Genomic DNA, 22,582 nt, shown 5'->3' on the forward strand with positions numbered 1-22,582 from the left:
ATAAATAAAACAATAATTATTTTATTACATAATTAATTTTCCTTTTACATATTAAATATATATCTTTTTACAATAAAGTTTAAAAAGGCAAGAAATAGAATTTAAAAAACACTTATTTTCAAATAGCTAAAATCCATAACATAAAGATAATTCATTATTTTTGTAGTTTTCATTCATTTTCTCAAAAAAACAGATTAAATCCATAATTCAAGGGATTAAGTGATCCCAATCTATCTAAGGAAAATTAAGTCGGTTGGCCACCTTACAACATTATAAACCATCCAAAAGTATACAAATTTAAAATTATATAACAAAATCATATATAACTAAATATCTTGAAAACCTTCTAAAATCTAAATACGTAAACCAAAATATCATAATTTGCAGATTCTTCATCTAAATATAACAATTAAGATTTAAAACGTGCCGAGGCTCAAAGCTAGCCATTATAAATAATTTTTTTTTTATAAATTTTTATTGATAATACAATGCATGCACAATTTATTTTTAATTAATTAAAAGCATTTAAAATATCTGGGGTCAAAGACAGACGGAGAACACTAAGTGTGTATATGTTCGTATAAATAAGAAGGAAAAGGGTGAGCGAGCGGAGGGTTTTCGACGAAATAGTGGAATGCGTATTGATATGGCTAAGAGTTCTCTCTGCAATTCTCAGAAACCCTGGCAGATAATTAAGCTCAACGCTGCTACTGTTAGCGTCAGTTACCTTGGTGGTAGCCAAGAACAAGAAGCGCAAGTAGTATCTAGAGCAACAGAAGCCGTGGATTCACACGGCCGTCATTTGACAGTGCCTTTCAGTCTGTTCACCTCTGCATCATCTCAGATTTGAGCCCAGTCTTAATTACCTGGTAAGGTTAAATGCATCCCCCTACACTATTAAAATTAACCAAATAACACAGAAGAACAGTGCGACTCACGTGTTTAATTCCCAGGTTCGTTCAATTCGTCAAACAGGTAGACTATGGAGCTATTCATTCCTTGTTTCAGTATTTTATGTGGAGATAATAGGAATGAATGCATGTGTTTCCTCTGGTGGAACTCGCTTGGTTTTTTTCTAATATTTCTGAATTATTTGATGGGTTTTTAGTGGAATTATGTTTTTGTATTATTTTTTTCTTTCAAATTCATAAATATTCCATGGAGTTATTCCCGCAACCCTTTTTGTGTTTTATGAAACACCACAGTGGGTGATGCGTAGTTGCGAGTAGTTTAAATAATTTTAACAGTAACATCACATATATATCTGCCTAGGGGATCGATTTACTAAGTGATGATGTGGATCCATTATAACGGAATCTAAAACTTTCATCTAAAGATATATAATAGGCACACTACAAATCTAGTAGAATTTAGCTTGATCAACTCTTGGTAGACTTAAATGCTTTTTTGTTTTGATCTGGTTGGAGTTATGATCCCCAATTCTATATTATCATGGTAAACCCGTCCCCACTTTACTTTAAAGCTGGGGCTGTTAAGCCAGCCAATTCATACACATAATTTGGGCACCATGCCTGGCGGTGTTTTGAACCCAGGTCATTATTGTGGCTACGCCCTCTCTCAACCCCTAGATGGAAGCTCCACGGAGAGCTTGATCATTCATTTTCAATATCTTGTTTTTTAATATTTGTCCATGTATTTTCACAATTCTTCATCTGGCCAAACCATTTATGCTCTGTCATGTTGATTATGTAGCTATATATATATATATATTTTAATATTAGGCTTGATTTCTTGGTCTTTGTTCAATGTAGTTTATGGCTCTTCTGAATTAACCTTTTCCTCACTTATAAGCTGAAGGATGCTTTTACAAAGTTGGCACAGACATATCCATATCTTCTGTTTTCTTCTCCTTATCTTTTGGATTGGGTTCAGTTTCAGCTTAAGTGGAAGCTCGCTTTTACTCGACTTATTGTTTCTTAGGCTGACATCTGAGAATTGTCTGCCCAATTGTTTCTCAATGCTTTTGTTCATTTCCTCATCTGTTTGTAAAATTCAAGTGGGTTGTCATCCTTTAACTGTCCTTCGAAGTTTTTGCCATCCTTCCTTGATATCTTCCAGTTGGTTCTATATGGCTTTAATGCATCTTGTTTCTTTCTTGTTGGGCTATTTCTTGATTTGTTTCCACATTCAAAACAAGGTCTACATTTCAAGGGAGTGTTTTTGTAGTTTACTGTCTACTTCTTAACATGATCAAGGAGTTTTAAGTTAAGAGAAGCTGGTAACCCCTCCATTTTCAGATCGATTATGACATATTTAGCTATCCTTTTATCATTTGTATCTTTGAAAACTTTCAGCAGTTTTCTTGAGGTATTGTTTGTGCTTTCAAAGAGTGATGCTTCGCTAGAATGCCAAAGATAAGTTTGGCAGGCTTACTGAAACATAGGTTGCCAAGGAGGAGTTTTCCAGTGAATCAAAGCTTGCTTAGTATTATCTATCCTGCCCAAATGATCCATGAACCTCAAAATGATCCATCAGCCTCCTTTGAATACATTATCCCCCACTGTTAAATCAAGAAAAACACCATGAAGTTTTCTCGGGTTAGCATGGTTACCTTTGTTGCGTCTTAGCTACATTCTTTTACACAGAACCCACAAAATAAGACATAGGGGATGTGCAAATATATAAATTTCATCTATATATATGAAATAAAAATTATTAAAATTACAGAAACAATCAGATATGCAGACATAAGGAAATACATCAATCACATGTTGGGACACTTTATTGATCTTTTGGGACACATTTCTGACATATCAAACACATATGAACACATTTTTGAAATTTTTTGGTGCCCAGAGTGTTGTATATGTAGGGGTAGGTGGTGCTGGACTGTTTGAGACATGTCAGACATGCAAGCTTGCATGCCCAGGAATCCAGGTGTCCAACATGTGGATTTCTGGGGATTTTGATTTGTTGATATCTAACTTTTATGGCTTTTAATAAGCAGACCTCACTCACATGATTTTGCATTACGTGGTTTTGCTCTAGTTGATGATGCCATCTTAGATGGTGTTGGGTTCAAAACAACTGTGGATTCTTCTACTTACTGAAAAATGACCTTAACTTTAAGTGTGGCGAATGCTTCCACTTTAACTCTTCTTGAGAAAATTTTTGGTAACTCTTTATGGTCATAAGAAATCTGGAGAGTAAATTTAAGTCTCTCTCCCCTTCGATGCCATAGGATTTGTTGTAGTTTGTTGGGAGCTAAGTATGCTCATGAGGGTAGGGTATGGTCAAAACATAGCCTAATGCTTGACATATCCATATTTATCAATTAGGCTTTAACCTTCAAGGTGCTAGATCCCATTATTTCTACCTCTTGAATGTCCAGCATTAGGCCTATCAGCCTACTGAACTGCCATATTGCTTGCAAAAGCCTCTAAGCTTTTTAGGTAGCCTTGCAACTCATTTGGATGCCCACATGGTTTGGGAAATTGTTGGCTTGCTTTTGCCATGTTTTGGTCCCACCTTAAAAAAACCCCTTTGCAATACTTGTCATGCCTTTTTTTTCATTTCTTTTTGGTAAAGTAAAAATCTATTTAAGGATTGAAGAGAAACATCATAGCAGTTTATGGTTTAACTTGTTCTGCCACTTAGGAAACCAAACCAGTGACAAAACCATAAATTTTCCAACATCCAAAGAAATTTGAAAGTTCATCAAAGAAACAAAGAAACTATACCGCAGAGCTGGAAAGCTTGATCTATCAACTAACTTAGAAATAAAAAATCAACAAAAGTAACTTAGAAAAGTAAAATGATTAGGAATTGTCATCTGGATTTGAAAGAGTTTGAAGCATCCATTGCTATTGACTCCTTGCTACTGCCAGGAGAACATCTAGGATCTTGGGGAAAGGCCTAGATGTTCTTCAATATGACTTAGATGCCTGACCTAGTTTATTTGCCAAGAAACTCGGCAAATAAGCTGAGCCATTTTATTAAATTATGAACTGTAAGGAGTACATATAGCAAGGAACAAGTGCACCCTGGCTTGCATAAGCAAGCTGGAGCAAACCCAGGAGGAAGAGATGACACCAAGAGCTAGGAAACTTCGGCCCAATATTCTTCTATGCAGACCCCAAAAATTGACAACTGCTTCTGTACTAGAAATGCTGAGAATAACCCTCTATGGTGCCCAGAATTGTTTGAGAATGCAGTTGCAGCTTCTCCCAAAAATACTTGACCAAACCCAGAAAGGAATCTGCTCTAGACTAACCACCTTGAAAACCTTCAAAATGGTGCCAATTACCAACAACTGCTAGTTGGAAAGAGACACTTGTTTGAACCCTCTAGAGTGCTCAAAAAATTCTACCAAATTAATCTTATGCTCTCCTCAACAAACTCAGAAAAACCCAAAAAGGGTTTAGTCGAATTTTGCCGCTCCAAAATCACCCCCAAATTCTATCGGCTCCTCCACTGTCAGAAATTTACGACCCATAGGAAAATGGCCTTTGCTACTCCTCAAAATGGCTGAGAAATTTCCCTTAGTCCACCTCTTCGCACCCAACTCAATTCAGTCCCAAATTCCACAACAAAACCTCCCCACAAATTAGCTCCACCAAAAATTGCACAGTCCAGGCCAATTATTGCGCAAGCCTCTGCAAAGGAATTTTGACCTAGGCAATACACACTCCCCACACCTGCAACCTCTCCAAAAATCTGCTATAAGTTGGTTAGGGAATAGTTTTGCAAAGGTTCAGCTCTCACATCCTCGGAATATCCTCCCACAAAATTGCGTCTCTCTTCTTTTGCGTCTAGGCGGAAGCTAAGACAATTCATACCACCTGTGACCGGTCCCCCAAGCCAAGAAGTTGTGACAATACCTCCCTAGGGTGACATTCGTGGTCCACCGAAGAAGAGGGTGAGATTTCCCCTTGGAAACCTTTGGTGCTAAACAACACTTGTGACTCAACTGAACAACTTGAGCAACAATGTGTAAATGGTCAAGTTATCAAAAGGTACCCAATGTTGCCTTCAACCCTCTATTTATAATTGTCGCCTCACCTTTCCTTGTGGGTCCCTCAACCAAATATTTTGACCTCCTTCCCACAAAATTGATTTTTCCTCCAAGGGGTGCATATTCCTTGAGGGGTGGCCCCACATTCCACTAAGATTGAAATTTTTGGTTTCTCTTAGTCCCATGTACCAAAAATGTCCCTAATGCCCACATTACAAAATTGTGTTATGCTTAGTACTTCCCTAATAAACTTCGTTAATCTCGTTAAATAAAAAATCAAAATTGGTGATATCACAGTCCTCCCCGCCAAAAAATGCTTGTCCTCAAGCAATCCCTGATCCCCACTGTCACTGCTAAATATGCCAAGGTCTGAGATGCGCCACTGAATCGTCCCTGACCTCTACACTGTCCGGTCATGAAGGAATCCCTCATTACTAGGATCCCAAGCCATCATGTCCAACATGAAGCTCCTCTTGCTCCACTCACTATCTTGCCAGGTATAAGTGCCAGAAGTCCTCCGCATACCATCAATGAGTAGGGAATCTTGATAATGTGGCACTATGCCCAACTCCTCATGAAGCGGCCCTACCAAGTAGTCCATCTCATACACTCCAAGAGTAAACTCTTGAAGATACCACCCAATCCTTGCAGAGATAAAGTCTCTCTCACAAGGGCTTCTCCAGACATCATCCCACCATGCTAATGAAGTTACCCACGCCATCAATGGCTCACTAAAGCCCAATGGAAGATCTGAATGATCTCCCCATGTAGTAGCCAACTCATCCCTAAAGGTCGTTGAGTTGTGAAGTACTGTGATGCTCGGGTCCCCTGCTAGTCTCAGAAGGGTGCCACCATGCTGGCGCTGCGCCACTCTGACTATGACATACTCCCCATCATGCGCAAACTGTACCCTCCTCTCCTGGGACTTGATGGCGAAAAATTTGTGAAGGCCAAGCTCATCCTGCCCAGGAATCTCCATGATGCTAATGTCTACCCATCCACTGCCAATCTCGGTCCTGAGCAAAAAAAAGATAAATCTTCCTCGCCATACAGTGGAGGTCTTAGTGATCCCCAATGTATCAAACCCAAGGTGAACTAGATCACCCTCTGCCATGACTCTGAACATCACAAATTGGAGTGACCTGTTAGCTGACTGAATCCTCGGACCCCATAACCAGATTTGCTGCGACATAGTGCTGATGACTGTTGGAACACTCCTTTTCCACGTCTATGCTCTCTGTATGTAGTCAATGTATAGACTCCACATGTCATGTATCAATCGGGTGAACTCAAAATTGCCCCGCGCCTTCCATACCACATTGTAAAATTTGTGATCCTGCGTCCTGAAAGCGCACTCTAATACTGCCTGGAGTCCAAACATTTGCCTGTAGACAAGTTCTACCATCCACTGCACCTCATGCTCATATAATGCTTGACACTGTTTCGTTGAAAGTGTATCATGCAACTCCCTCACAAGCACCTCCCCAATGTTGAAATTTGGTACCAGAGGACAGGTGGTTCCCTAAGGCTTTGATCTTTGGCCTAGTGAAAAGTGTCCAAAAAGAATTTAATTTTTCTCCTAAAATGACTTTATAATTTTTATAAAGTCAAATCTAATTTAAAAGTGACTTTAAGTGATAAAGTTACTAAAGTCTAATTTTAAAGTGACTTTAATAAAGTCAATGTAAAATTAAAAAAGAAAAGTGACTTTGGAAATAAATGACTAAGTGGGTCTTTATTAAAGTGGTGTGAATTAAAAAAATAGAAAGTGAGATTTAAATGAGCATTTAATCTCAGCCCTAGATCTCAATCTATTTCAGCCATTGGATTTAGGGATTATCCAAAAGTCACTTAGGGTTAGATTAAGGGAGGAAAAGGAGGAAAAGGTTATTCAATTATTTCATGAGCAGATTGAGAGAAGGAGAGCAAGAGAGCAAGGGAGATTTCTGGACAGTGAGGAGAAGGAGTTTCAACAAGTCCGTACAGCGGAGTTTCAGCAAGTCGGAGTTTCAGCAAGTCTGTACAACGGAGTTTTAGCAAGTTCGTACAGCTGAGTTTCAGTAAGTCGAGGGCAAAAATCCGTACAGTTGTACTGCTATTTTTTCGAGGAGGCAGTACAACATTTATTGCTGTTCTGTTTTGCTGTTTGCAAGTTTTCCCAGTTGGCTGCGAGGCACGGAAAACGAGATAAGTTGTAAAAATTTGCTTGCTGATTTTTTGCTGAATATTTCTCACTGTAAAAAGCATTTTTCAGAAATAAGAAGGAGCTTTCGAACTGGTTTTCCCCAAGAGTTGTAGGGGGTTTTTCCAGGGTCACCTTGACCAAAAATCATTGTGTTTAAATGAGTTAAATGGCTGTTTGTATGTGCTGATTTTTATATTTCTGCATTTTCCAGCATTCTGTAAAATTTCTAGAATTTGTGTTTTCAACAAAATTTATTTTCCAGTTGTTTAATGTATGGATATGGGCAAGGGCATTTAACTATTTTGGAGAAATAAGGTGAAACTGAAATCGGGGTGGGAAATGAGAAATTTTTACATGGTATCAGAGCTTGAGTGTTGAAGTGCAGTTTGGGACAGCAAGGAAGAAAATTACAGCATGCTGATTTTTCACTCAGAAAATTCCAGCAAGCTGATTTTTCACAAACATCAGTTTTATTTTTACTACAACAGTGTTATTTTTCAGTTTTAGGACAACAGGATGTCATTGGGATTGAGGGTGGAGGATAGGTTGGATGGGCATAGCAATTACAACGTTTGGAAGGAGAGAATGCAGAGTATCTTTGAGGAGGCAGAAGTCTGGGACATCATGGTGCATACCACACAGAACCCTGTTGTTGTGCCTACTGATGCTACTCAGTTGGCTGAGTATAATAAAAAGAACAACAAGGGTAAGAGACTGATTCTAGACGGAGTCAAAGACCATTGCATTCCTCATGTGAGAGGAAAGAGAAATGCCCATGAGATGTGGACAGCATTGTCCAATCTCTACCAGAGTACCAATGAGAACTGAAAAATGGTCCTGAAGGAGAAGCTGAAGACCATTAAGATGGGTAATGATAGTGCAGCTGGATATCTCACAAAGATTACTAATGTGAGAGATGAGTTGGCAGGAGTGGGAGAGGTCATTCCACCCACTGAGTTGGTGAGGATTGCAGTGAATGGCCTCCCCTGTTCATGGATGAACTTCGCTGATGGGGTTTGTGCACGTGAGACCCTTCCCACATGGGAGAGGTTTTGGGATGATTGCATTCAGACAGAGATCAGGAAAGGTCAGCTTGGGGCAGCCAAGCCAGTTGAGCAGGATGAGGATGTAGCACTAGTGGCAGGAGGCAAGAAAGGCAAAGGGAAGAAGCAGGCTTCCACAAGCAATGGTGGGGGCAAAGGCAAAGGTAAAGGCAAACAGGGTAACAAACAAAAGGACTATTCCAAAGTGAAGTTTAGGAATTGTCAAAAGATGGGACACTATGCAGTTGTGTGTCCGGAGAAGAAGAAGAAGAAGGGGAAGAACCAGAGCATGGCAACTTCAGCAGAGGTTGAGGACTTTGTAGACCGTTTTGACCGGGAGTTTGCATCACTGCGTATGAGTCCTCTAGTGCAGGATCACCTGCCACACAGGTCCAGAGGGAGCATGCTTTTCCCTCGATTAGCGGAGCATCTTCGGGTATTTGGTATGTGGACAATGGGGCTTCACGTCACATGACAGGAGTCTGTGAGTACTTCTCAGAGCTTTCAGAGAGTGGCATTGATATAGAGGTAGTACTTGGTGATGACAGAGTTGTTAGAGCAGTCAGGGTGGGGACACTGACATTTCAGAGGGAGTCCAAACCTCCCTTGAAGGTGTCAGATGTTCTTTATGTGCCAGGGATGAGGAAGAACCTCATATCTGTATCAGCTTTAGATGATAGATGATATGAGGTACTGTTGAGGGGAGGACAGGTGTTGATGTATCCTAGGGGCACTCCAGCTGATTCAGCTAGAGTGATAGGTGTACGCCATGCAAAGGTGTACAAGTTTGCATTCCAGCCCCTTTTGGTATTGAGCAGTAGTACCGACAGCAGAGCTAGCAGTTCTGAGCTGTGTGAGATTTGACACCGCAGGATGGGGCATATGTATCATGGAGCCTTGAGGACCTTGCGGGAGATCACTACAGGTGTGCCAGATTTCAGTACTGATCACTTTGATACTTGCAGAGGATGTGAGATGGGTATGTTTGCCAAATCCCCTTTCCCAACAGTGACAGCAGAGCGACTAGGATTCTTGATTTGCTTCATTCTGATGTGAGCGGTCGGATGTCTCATGTTTCCTTGAGTGGATATGAGTACTATGTTTTATTCATTGATGATCACTCCAGGAAGACCTGGATTTATTTCTTGAAGACCAAGAGTGAGGTCTTCAAGCGGTTTTAGGAGTTTAGAGCTCTTGTGGAGACACAGACAGGTTGGAAGATCAAGTCCCTGAGGTCGGACAATGGAGGAGAGTACACCCTTGGAGAGTTTGTTGACTATTGTGCGAAGGCAGGCATTAGGAGGGAGTTCACTGTTCCTTACAACCCCTAGCAGAATGGGGTTGCGGAGAGGAAGAACAGATCCATCGTAGGGGCTGCCAAAGCCATGTTACATGATTAGGGGTTGCCATTGTTCTTGTGCGCAGAGGCCTGCAACACAACTGTTTATTTGCAGAACAGGAGCCCGCATCGTGCCTTGGGGCACATGACTTCGGAGGAGGCTTTTTCTAGGAAGAAGCCTGATATTGGTCATCTTCGTATCTTTGGGTGCATTACATACTCCTACATACCCAAGGAGAAGAGGACCAAATTAGAGCCCACCGCAGAGAAGGGTATCTTTGTGGGCTACAGTGAGACCTCAAAGGCCTTTCGGATTTACATTCCTGCACAGAGGAAAGTTGTTGTCAGACGGGATGTGAAGTTCGAGGAGGACAGGGCCTTTAGGAGGTCAGGGAGTTAGAGTATCTGGATCAGCCAGACCCTCAGCAGCAGTTGAGTCAGTCGCAGGGATCTAGTGGGCAGGGATCAGGAGGATCCGGAGGTACATCTATGAGGATGTTAGGTCCGTCAGTGAGCAGTGGCTTGCCGAGCCAGAGGGGTGTTGCTCCGGGCAGCATGCAGAGCAGTTCACAGATCAGTTCACTAGGGAGTCCACTGATGGACAGTTCACACGGTATCTCAGCTTCTACAGGTTTAGGTGCAGGCAGGAGGATAGCAGACAGACAGTCAGGAGTTCAGGGTCCTGATGATGATGATGAGGAGGAGTTTCATTCTCCTACGGGAGAAGTGCGCTCATGGAAGAGGAAGCCCAAGTGGCTTTAGGACACCTTGAGAAATGCCACATCCGTTGCTGAGCCTAAGAGGCCAGTCAGAGAGAGTAGACCACCTGAGAGGTTTTGTAGTTATATGGCAATGACTACCAACATCCTTTACTCTGAGCCTTTTAGCTATGAGGAGGCAGCTAGCCAGCAGGTCTGGAGAGAGGCCATGCAGGAGGAGTATTCTTCTATCATGAAGAATGATGTTTGGGAGGTGGTGCCGAGGCCTGAGGGCAAATCCGTGGTTACTTCTAGATGGCTTTACAAGGTAAAGCATGCTGCAGATGGCAGCATTGAGAAATTCAAAGCGAGGTTTGTGGGTAGAGGGTTCTCCCAGGTAGAGGGAGTTGATTATGAGGAGACCTTCGCTCCCGTGGCTCGATATACTTTGATCCGCTCCATTATATCGATAGCAGTAGAGATGGGTTGGAAGATCCACCAGATGGATGTGAAGATTGCATTTCTGAATGGCTTCATACAGGAGGAGGTGTACATTGAGCAGCCACAGGGCTTTGAGGTGCATGGGAAGGAGTCCCATGTGTGCAGACTGAAGAAGGCGCTTTATGGCCTGAAGCAAGCTCCCAGAGCTTGGTACTCCATGATAGATACATACTTGCAGGGGATGGGTTTCACAAAGAGTGAGGCAGATCTGAACCTTTACTTTATTGTGATAGGTGAGGAGCCTCTCATTCTGGTGCTGTATGTGGATGACTTGGTCATTACAGGTGCAGAGAGACTCATAGAGCATTGCAAGAGAGATCTTGCGACGGAGTTTGAGATGAAGGACATCGGCTTGATGCATTACTTTTTGGGTTTGGAGGTGTGGCAGGAGGAGGGGCATTTCTTCCTGGGGCAGGGGAAGTATATTGTGGACATCCTTGGCAGATTCCACATGGAGGACTGTAAACCCATGTCGACACCGATGATTACCAACTGGAAGAAGCTTCATGCTTTGGATTCCGAGTTGGTGGATCCCACATTGTACAGGCAACTGATTGGTTCCTTGATGTATTTGGTCAACACTAGACCAAATATTTGTTTTGTAGTCAACACGATGAGTCAGTTTATGTGTGAGCCTAGGAAGGTTCACTGGGTGGCTGCAAAACACATTTTGCGGTACTTGCAGGGGACAGTGGATTATGGTCTGGACTAGAGGCAGGGGGATGGAGTGAGATTGGCAGGCTATATTGATTCTGATTGGGCAGGTTGTGCTTCTGATAGGAAGAGCACTTCAGGGTGCTGTTTTGGGTTGGGTTCGGCAGTAGTGTCATGGTTCAACCGGAAGCAGTAGTCAATAGCATTGAGTTCAACGGAAGCAGAGTATATGGTAGCTAGTCTAGCTAGTTGTAAGGCCATCTGGCTTTGCAAGATGTTGTTTGGCTTATTTGGTCAGCCGTTGAGACTTTCAATGATTTACTGTGATAATCAGAGTTGCATTAAACTCATGGAGAATCCACTTTTTCATGACAGGTCAAAGCATATCGGGATCAAATATCATTTCATCAGAGATTGTGTTCAGAAGGGCATTGTGAAGCTTGAGTATATTCCCACTGATGAGCAGGTTGCAGATATTCTTACCAAAGCCTTACCACGGGGCAAGCATGACTACTTCAGAGACAAGATGGGTGTGGTGAGGAACACCTTCCTCGGTAAGAAGGAGTGTTGAAATTTGGTACCGGAGGACAGGTGGTTTCCTAGGGCTTTGATCTTTGGCCTAGAGAAAAGTGTCCAAAAAGAATTTAATTTTTCTCCTAAAGTGACTTTATAATTTTTATAAAGTCAAATCTAATTTAAAAGTGACTTTAAGTGATAAAGTTACTAAAGTCTAATTTTAAAGTGACTTTAATAAAGTCAATGTAAAATTAGAAAGGAAAAGTGACTTTGGAAATAAATGACTAAGTGGATCTTTATTAAAGTGGGTGAATTAAAAAATAGAAAGTGAGATTTAAATGAGCATTTAGTCTCAGCCCTAGATCTCAATCTATTTCAGCCATTGGATTTAGGGATTACCCAAAAGTCACTTAGGGTTAGATTAAGGGGGAACAAGGAGGAAAAGGTCATTCAATTCTTTCATGAGCAGATTGAGAGAAGGAGAGCAAGAGAGAAAGGGAGATTTCTGGACAATGAGGAGAAGGAGTTTCAGCAAGTCCGTACAGTGGAGTTTCAACAAGGCGGAGTTTCAACAAGTCGGAGTTTCAGCAAGTCGGAGTTTCAGCAAGTCCGTACAGCGGAGTTTCAGCAAGTTGGAGTTTCAGCAAGTCCGTACAGCGGAGTTTCAGCAAGTCCGTACAATTGAGTTTCAGCAAGTCGAGGGCAGAAATTCGTACAGCTGTACTGTTATTTTTTCAAGGAGGTCATACAACATTTATTGCTGTTCTGTTTTGCTGTTTGCAAGTTTTCCCAGTTGGCTGTGAGGCACGGAAAACGAGATAAGTTGTAAAAATTTGCTTGCTGATTTTTTGCTGAATATTTCTCACTGTAAAAAGCATTTTTCAGAAATAAGGAGCTCTCGAACTGGTTTTCCCCAAGAGTTGTAGGGGGTTTTTCCAGGGTCAATTTGACAAAAAATCACTGTGTTTAAATGAGTTAAATGGCTGTTTGTATGTGCTGATTTTTATATTTCTGCATTTTCCAGCATTCTATAAAATTTCCAGAATTTGTGTTTTCAACAAAATTTATTCTCCAGTTGTTGAATGTATGGATATGGGAAAGGGCATTTAACTATTTTGGAGAAATAAGGTGAAACTGAAAACCGGGGTGGGAAATGAGAAATTTTTACACCCAAGTGTGAGCCAAGTGGTGGAACATATTCTACCTCGACACTAAACCACGCCATCCCTAAGCTTGTATGTGTTGGCTCTTGCACCCACCAAATGTCTCAATTGGAGAGTCTTCCTCCTGCCAATGACACATTGTGTCTCATCCAATTGCCTAGGGTGAGCCTCCCATTTCTTGCTGCTTGTACTAAGAGCATCAAAGGGCAACAACCAAATACCTTGCGACTGTAAGCAATACTGGAGAGTAATGGGTGGGTAGGTCCCCAAGGGTATGGCAAAGAGTCTGTTGGGATACTGAAGAGTAATCCTATGGACGTCCCTCTCTTCGCCTCAGATTTGCTGATAACCCAATCGAAAACTTGTCTGCGCTGAACATGTCGTCCCCAGATGCTCAACAACGTCCTCATCAGTCTAGGGTGAGCTGCTCCTGATGTTAAATCTAACGTCCTTGCCGATAAGTCTCCGTGGAGGCAATGCTCCAAGAGCCCATTGTGCCGCACCTATGTCACTGCATACCACCAAGTATCCCTATACTTAATGCGATGTGAGCCACTCCTCCTACTCCATAACGCAATCCAACACACTACGACACACCACAATGCACTTCCATGTCCACCTGCCAACCACTGCTCAACGATAAATGCTCCTACACATCCCTGGATGTCATGGCCTAAAGCTGTGACAGTATGCTTTGGCTGACACCCGACTGACATCATTACCTCCACAATCACATCATCATATCCTCCTATGAATGGATCTCCATAATCTCGGATAAGTGGACCTCCCCTCTTGATTCTCCTTGAGAGATCTACCATGCGAATCTTCCTATGTACATGTGGGGGTGTCCCTAAGGTGCTGCTCCTCGGTGACCATTGTGCCCCTTATATCCATGGGAAATCCTCCTCTCTGTACAAGGAACTATCTGGTGGCTTGTCGATGCCACCTCCTCTGACAACCTCCTACCAAGGTACACTGATCGTCCTATGCCCCCACACACGGCCATCATGCCAAGACATCTCATGGAGTCTGTCTGCTCCTTTGTCAGCTCGACCTGTCACGGGTGCTGACCATAACTCTGGTGGGAATATGAAAATGGTGGGTGATTCCAATCACTGGATCCACCATCCTGCTACTACCATGACTAACCCAATCCATGGAGTGGTAGGGAGTCCCACTTGGGTCCCAACAATGATCTGGCCCTCGAGCCCCTCTGGAAAACCATGACCCCTGCTGAACTTTGCTCTCGACCATGGATGTATCCAAAAACCTAGTCAACCCTATTAGGTACCAACTCAATACCTTGTACCACCCAACCTCATGAGAGGGATCAAATGTAAGAGTCCCCAAGTACGTAGCAAGTCCATCATGCGAGTGTTGCTCCCTACGCAACTCATGTCGCCTCGTCTCACTGGCCCGGTCATCATATACAACTTGTCTAGGTAATCCAGCCAATCTCCCTCTAATGTGCAGAGGTAACCTAACCCTACTATAGGTCCCATCTATGTAAGCCTGAAGAGAGTTACTGACTGGAAGTATTGCATTTTTGTTGGCTTCCTGCGCATCCATTTGTTCCTTGTCGATGGCAGGTCCGACAAATGGTTGCCCATCCTCTACCATGGGCATAACAGGAGTCCCGAGCTGTTCCTCCACAAGTAGCTCATCGAGGTCTCCAACAGTGGTGACTCCTGTGCCACACTCGGTACATCGATGTGCCCCTCGCCATCCTGCGTGTCCTCCTGCTCAACTTCCTCCTCCAGCTTTTGACATCTAAAGCTTGGTCTCCACAAGCAGAAATTCCTCCTGGTCTCATCCTTTAATTGCGCACCTCTACATGATGATCCGACCCTTGGACTGTACTTCTCCTTCTCTTGTTCATCCAAGGAATGAGGCATGGTAGGATGGTCAGACTGGCCATACATGTGTGTGTTGTACCATTGGGATGCACGTGTATGTGCTTGGCTTCTGTGCTAGTTATGTACCAGTTGTTGCATCCCCTCTAGAATCTGCTGGTTCTGCCTCACTAATTGTTGGCTATACCTCATCAAATCCTCCATGATCTTGCTAGCCCCCCCCCCCCAACACAACTGGCCAAGATCATGCTCTGACAACACTGTAATATTCCAACTTGAAATTTACAGCTAATAACAAACACATAAGCTAGGCTATAACAAATAAAATCACAAATATGCATGCACCATCAAAAACACCAAGAAACTGGGCAAATAAGCTGAGCCATTTTATTAAATTATGAATTGTAAGGAGTACATATAGCAAGGAACAAGTGCACTCGGGCTTGCATAAGCAAGCTGGAGCAAACCCAGGTGGAAGAGATGACCCCAAGAGCTAGGAAACTTCGACCCAATATTCTTCTGCGCAGACACAAAAATTGGCAACTGCTGTTGCACTAGAAATGCTGAGAATGACCCTCTATGGTGCCCGGAATCGCTTGAGAATGCAACTGTAGCTTCTCCCAAAAATACTTGACCAAACCCAAAGAGGAATTTGCTCCAGACCAACCACCCTGAAAACCCACAAAATGGTGCCAATTACCAACAACTACTGGTTGGAAAGAGACATCTGTTTAAGCCTTCTACAGTGCTCAGAAAATTGTACCAAATTAATCTTAGGCTTTCCTCCACAAACCAAGAAAAACCCAGAAAGAGTTTAGTCGAATTTTGCCGCTCCAAAATCACCCCCAAATTCTATGGGCTCCTCCACTACCAGAAATTTATGGCCCACAGGAAAATGGCATCTGCTACTCCTCAAAATGGCTGAGAAATTTCCCTTAGTCCACTTCCTCACACCCCCGCTCAATTCAACCCCAAATTCCACAACCAAACCTCCCCACAAATTAGCTCCACTAAGAACTGTGCAGTCTAGGCCAATTATTGCTTAAGGCTTTGCAAGGGAATTTTGACCCGGGCAATACACACTCCCCACACCTGCAATCTCTCCGGAAATCTGCGATAAATTGATTAGGGAATAGTTCTGCAAAGGCTCAACTCTCACACCCTTGGAATATCCTCCCACAAAACTATGTGGTTCTTCGTCTGCGTCCAGGTTGAAGCTAAGGCAATTCGTACCACCTATGACTAGTCCCCCAAGCCAATAAGTTGTGACAATACCTCCCTAGGGTGGCACTCATGGTCCACCAAAGAAGAGGGTGAGATTTCCCCTTTGAAACCTCTGATGCTAAACAACACTTGTGACTTAGCTAAACAATTTGAGCAACAATGTGTAAATGGTCAAATTATCAAAATGTACCCAATGTTGCCTTCAACCCTCTATTTATAATTGCCACCTCACCTTTCCTTGTGGGTCTTGTTAGCCACCATTTTGTGGTTGATATTCCTAGGAGAATTTTTTCTCCAAGATGGTCCTCGGCCGGTAGTCAACTGCCCCTTACAGCGACCAACTAACTCGTTGTGCCACTTCTTTGCCACTTGAGCCAACCATGTGGCCCTTCACCTATCTGTCATGATCTAATGTTTGAAGGTGGGCCTCCCGAACCTAAAGGTATGCCTTGTCATTTGGTAATTGAGTATGGTAGTTTGCTTATCATGGACACTTCTGGGCATGGATTAATGGGGGGATTTGGCAGAAAGAATGGTCTAGGTTTGTGCTTTTGTCCCCTAGACCCCTTTTTGGGTATTAACCTTGGATTCTAGTCCCGTGGGATCCATTTTATTGACCATTTGGCTTTAGGGATGGTATTTCATGGGAAACCCTGATTTTGGTTGCATTGTCCTGCTCCCTTATCCGCATATATCACCCCCTTTCCACTCATTATTACCCCATTCATCATGTCTCGCACTTGGGTCCATATTTCTCCACTGGGTCCACATAAGGCTAACTCTCCCCTTCCACTTGCCCACACCTTGGGTGAGGCTTGGAATGATGCCTTGGAGGTTGATGCAACTAAAAAGAAAAGCAAAAGCGAAATTGGCCACATTCAACAAGAAAACGTACCACAAAATGAAAAAGATGGTCAGGACAAACACATTTAGCACGTGGGAAAAAGCCAACACATGAGCTCTACCCCATCATCATGGCCATCACCCTGGTTCCTACAGGTTCTATGAGCCTCCTTCATCATATATGAATCTAAGATTGTCCCAACCCCTGGTGGGCAATGAACCACCTTACCTTAAAAGGGTGTATTCACTGCTATATCTTACACATCATGCTCTTACCGTTTGAGCCCCTAGCAGTTAATTAAAGAAAAATCATAAAAGGGCAAAAGGCATATAAAGAAGGGTGGAAAAATCAAGGCCGGGCACCTCATGTACCCCGATTGTTCCCTCCTAATCATTATATACCCAAGTGTGGGCTTCCCTTCTACTAGCTACCCTTGTACCTAGCGTGTGGCCCAGGGCTGCCCCTTTTCATCCTCTACTCCATTCACCTCTTTATCACATACCACCACCTTCTAAAGGATGTGCCTTGGACATATTATCCCCTTTAAAAGTAGAAACCACCTAATGGGATACTTGGTTAACCCCATTTGGAGTTTGGATACATTAGCACATGCCAAAGCCCATTATGAATGGGCAGACCATTATGAAGTCCCCACCTGTGGTCCATGGTTTGTAAGTTGTTTTACTTGATTTATTTGATGATTTGTTGTACTGGAAGGCTAGGGGACGCATTGGATCTTATGCAGGATTGTAGGTGGTCTCTATCTTGGGTTTGTTCTCCCTATACTGTGTCCTAACCCCCTAGAGGGCTACATTGGCACATGTAGGGTGTGTGTTGAGAGCCATGGGCCACCACAATAGTAGACATCACTCCATGGATCCCCAGAGATGTTCAAAGATTGTTCGAGATTCACCTATTGGACGAGGAAGATGCACGTGGTTCATGTTTGCCCAGCCAGCCCCACAGATGTACCATGCACTTGGTAGTTGACCTAGGACTTGTAGGATGGTGTGGCATCACCTACACCATCATCTGAGCCCTTACAGAGGGTCCATAGACATCTTCGACTTACTTGGAGACCCATGAGGTCACTTGTGTGCTCTCACAACCGTTGGGAGCACCACAAGTTTATTATGTGGAGAACAATGGGCCAACCCCTTGTCCATTACTTTTGGAAATCCAACTCATCATTTTGGCACTTATGGACTTCATGAGGCCTCTTAGAGAGCCCAACGACATGCATTATTGATCATTTGCCCTCTTGGGAGGCTTATTATTTTGTTTGTGAGCTAGTTTGGTGAGTTTGTCACCAATAGATAGTTATTTGCACATTATTTTAGTTGGTGGGCTAATGTAGGCTCAAATTAGGTAATTCGAACTCCTAATGAGTGTATAAATAGGAGAGACATGAATTCATTTGTATCATCACTTTGGATTGGATCTCTCTTCTCTTTAGAGAATTTCACACTTTTTTGGGATGAAGAGTTGGAGCATGGATGAATTATGATGTTTGGATTGGAGTATTTTATCTTGGAGCTTCTTTATTGTCAAATTGTTTATGGTCGAATATGTTCTATTACATGTAAGTACACACTTTTAATGCTATTCTTGTTTTACTTTTGTCATATGCATTGAATGAGATTTTTGCTATAATAGGGCTAATTGCTGCATTGCATAATTGCAAATTTGTGGAATTATTGTTTTTATATAGCATCTCTCAATGTTTGGGCCATGTATGTGAATGAAATCTCCTACGGATAATTCCACTGGGGAATTTATCTTGATAAGCCATCTCTTTTGTCAAATTAGTTGTAGAAGACATGAAAACATGCATATTTTTACATAAATCAAGATAGATATGGCATCCATTGTACATCAATGATTAATTATTCCAGCATCTAGAATCTAGATTTCTCTTCTTTGGTCTAGCCTTTGCCTCTACTTCAATTCTATAGGGATATTAGTCAACATTGCCTAATTTTGATCAAACAACTTAATCCAAGCCTTATAATATGGTAGAAAAAGCTTAACATGCCTGATCAATGATTTTGAATTGAGTGAATGGTACATAATTGCTAAGGTCATGACAAAGGAGTTCAACAATCAACAACACCAACACTGGGGTACATATAGGGCTTGGTGCTTTTGATTAAATGCCAATCACATGCCCTCATACATGATATAATCCAATGAAACGCCACAATCCCATTGATCCTGAAAACTGTTAAGTTCGTTGAATTTTGGATGGGACGTGAAATTCTATTTTCTCCATATGAAGTCTGATGAGGTTGGAACCACTCTCAAACATTCTGAGTCATTTCATGGTAATGTTAAAAGTTTAAGTAAAAGGGTGGAAATGAAAGATAAAGGAAAATGTCACTTTTATTTTAAGAATTTAACATTACCATTAGGGAGTATCTAGGAAGCGTCTAGGGAGCATCAAGGGGCACCTTGGGAGTATTCGAAAAGTGTAGTTCCTCACATAAAAGTTCGAAATAAAAAAAAAAAAAAAAAAAGCCTCGAGGAACCGTCCACCTTCTCTCGGATCCGTTCGTGGTCCATGGTGGATACACGCCCGAACCTCCACAAATTTGCACCCGATCCTTTCCGGATATGCAAATCGGGCAGCGGGAACTGCGGATCGGGCCCCCACGGATCCAATTTTCCATGAATCACCAAGAAAAGGCGGAACCGTGGATCCGAAATTGGTGGTGGATTCGTATGGAACAAGGTTATGTCTCTAGATCCTTGGGTGGGGGGGGAATGGTTCCTACATCATTGCTCTTGTGCTAAACAACACTTGTAGATTTGGCTTCAGCTCAAGTGTGCTAGTCTAAGACAATTCTCAAATATTCACGAATGACCAAAATGAGTGCCTCTTCCTCTTTTTGTCAAAGAGCCTCCAAAATGCTCATGTGGGCCGCATTTCTCTATGGGTGGCCCCCATTTACCACTAGTGGCTCGATTTTCCTCATCCATACTCTAACGTTTGGGCTTCACTTTAATAAAAAATTCATGTGGGGCCTCTAAACCCACATTTACTAAGTGCTAGTGTGAATTTATACAAAACTAGGCAAAATTTGATATTTCCCCTTAGCAATGTTGCTAAGTGGGAATATCACAGACTTTGGTCCGCTTTCTTATAAAGGGAATATAATTAGAAAGGAAAAAAATAGATTACGTACCATTTCAAAACCTCTGTCTAAAATATGAAATGGCTTTTGTTGATTTTTTAGTAGCTTAGGAGGTACTCCAAGCCCTAGGGTTTAGGGTTTGTAGGGCAAAGCGCCACAAGGGTCACTTGTGGGCTTGAAACCCAAGGTTGGGGTTTTTGCACCCATCGTAGTTTGGGCCAACATTCTGACATGTGATGGATGAGGATGATTGCTCTTGTCGAGACGAATCTGACGCAACGAAGATCATCTGTTTCCGAGTTGTAGGAATGGAGTTGTGAATTTTTGAAGTTTAGAAGTGTGTTTTGCACATGTATGGTCAAGTCAGCTTGGTGATTATAAGCCACATGACAGTTGTTCAAGCCCTATGCAACGAAGATCATCTGTTTCCGAGTTGTAGAAATGGAGTTGTGAATTTTTGAAGTTTAGAAGTGTGTTTTGCACATGTATGGTCAAGTCGGCTTGGTGATGATAAGCCACATGACAGTTGTTCAAGCCCTATGTTGGACGTTTTGAGGAGCCCTTGTATTTGGTATAAATACAAGGTGATGGAGTGTTATTTCACTCATCCAAAAGTCCAACACAAGCATAAGAAGAGGTCGTTGGAGGAAAGAACAGACTTCTGTCTAAGCCGCAGCAATGAGAAAGACCAGCGTGGAAGAAGAGGCTGTTTGGGCTTCCTTTTGGTAACCGAATTGCAGGGAAGGAGGGCCGAGGTACAGGGGTAAAATCTGGAAGGTTTGAGGGCTGTTTCATGAGGGGACTGTCCCGAAACAAGGCTGCCGCAGACCTGTAGGTGAAGATCTAGGGCAGCCGCAGACCTGTAGGTGAAGATCTAGGGCAACCACAGAGAATTGAAGGAGGGCCGAGGGTTGTTTGAGGGCTAGAACAGCCCAGACTTGCAGCAAACCACCTCGGACCCTCAAGGAAGGATAGCCGCAGTCTTGAGGAGGAAATCTGGGCAGAATTTAAGGGCTGAAGTGACTGTGGGTTTGCCCTAACCAGGCTAGGTTGACTGCAGAAAATCAGACCTCAAACAGTGAGCTGAAGGTATGTACTTTGGTGCATTCTTGTAGGTGTTGGATCCGTGTTTTGGATCAGTTTGTTTAGAAGCCTGTGGGAGCCATTTGGAGGACCTTTTGTGATGGTCAAAAGTCTATCCTAAGAGCAGATCTTGCATTGGATGTATTGGGCATCATTGGTTTGTTGGAGGGCAACATGTTGATAGCCTAAAGTAGCTCTAGAGCAGCATACACGAAGGATATTGGTTGTTGTGGGATTGGGTGAAGTTTGGAGCCTAATGTGCAGCACTTTGATGGACAAAAGTGACTGCTAGATTGGCGGATTGGAGCTCAGGTATTGGCCAGCCTAGAGAGCAGATTGGATGAGCCCGTGTTCATTGTAGTAGACGTGACTTGCAGCAGCGATAGGAGGAAGCCCTCTTGGAGACTCTATGCGTTGTTCTTTGATGGACTAAGGGGCAGCTATAGAGCAGATCGGGAGCAAAGGACTGGCAGGACAAGATACGACATTGAGGCTGCAGCGAAATTGTCATTGTATCTTGTATACCATAGACTGTTGTATTATTCAGATTGGTTTAATATAATGAAGATTGGGTTGTACATTATTGTACAATATTTTGTTAAAAATTGTGTATACTTGTCCATATATGATTTACTGCTTTATATTTTGGTAGCGTCAGAGATTCTAAGATTCTGTCTTAGACCCAAGATCGTGGAAATTCAACAACTTTAACGGTTTAACCTATTGTACGAGTAAATTTAGTTTGAAAATAAGTTGTTCAAAGGTTGCTGCAAACTTTCCTTGGGTGCCCATTTTAAGAATCCTTTTATCCCCTTCATACACCAAAAATTGAAAAGTGCTATTTGGCATGCCTCAGCAAAAAAAGGTGCCCTTCCGGTTGGAAATATCTTCACATTGACTAGGATTATCCAGTAAGTTGGTTTCTCCTCCAAATATCTATTTGAGTCTGGAATATTCAGAGGATCCTATTGGGCTCTCATTTTTCTGCTTTTGTGTTTAGTTTATATATTCATAAAACTGATCAGTGTTTTTGGATACTAGAAACAGTAAGACTTGGTTTTTTTCTTGTATTTTTTGCTTAAGGCACCACGTCATTTGTTAGAATTGTCACTCTCATTAATATCTATGAGCCATTAATACTTGTAGTCAAATGTAATGTTAGATGTTGCGGTTAGGTGGTTAAACCGCCTTAACCACTTGGGGATATTATAAATTTGTACTAAGACATGCTGTGTGAGTGAGAGATGTATTGTTGCAACATTAGTAATAAAATATAACTCGTCTTCTTTCTCCACCATTGTGCATAAATGTTTGTGCTCTCATTTTCTTACATGGTATCAGAGCAACATACTGATTCTCAGTTCTGGAGT

General features: G+C 42.4%; 1 protein-coding gene across 2 annotated transcripts in view; it reads left to right on the forward strand.

Moving 5' to 3' along the window:
- Positions 1 to 587: 587 nt before the first annotated feature.
- The window catches only part of LOC149156581 (FKBP-like peptidyl-prolyl cis-trans isomerase family protein), a 50,373-nt gene continuing 28,378 nt past the window's right edge, over positions 588 to 22,582 (forward strand). The window contains exon 1 of one of the 2 annotated variants that reach the window (XM_089438312.1): positions 588 to 953. The gene's annotated coding sequence lies outside the window, so the exon portion shown is untranslated. The remainder of the gene's footprint in view (positions 954 to 22,582) is intronic. The other variant, XM_089438311.1, reaches the window with a different exon arrangement.

Source organism: Pinus tabuliformis, chromosome 9, assembly GCF_031772625.1.
Source record: "Pinus tabuliformis cultivar Carrire ecotype Pingquan chromosome 9, CPIR1, whole genome shotgun sequence".
In the NCBI taxonomy this organism is placed as follows: Eukaryota; Viridiplantae; Streptophyta; class Pinopsida; order Pinales; family Pinaceae; genus Pinus; species Pinus tabuliformis.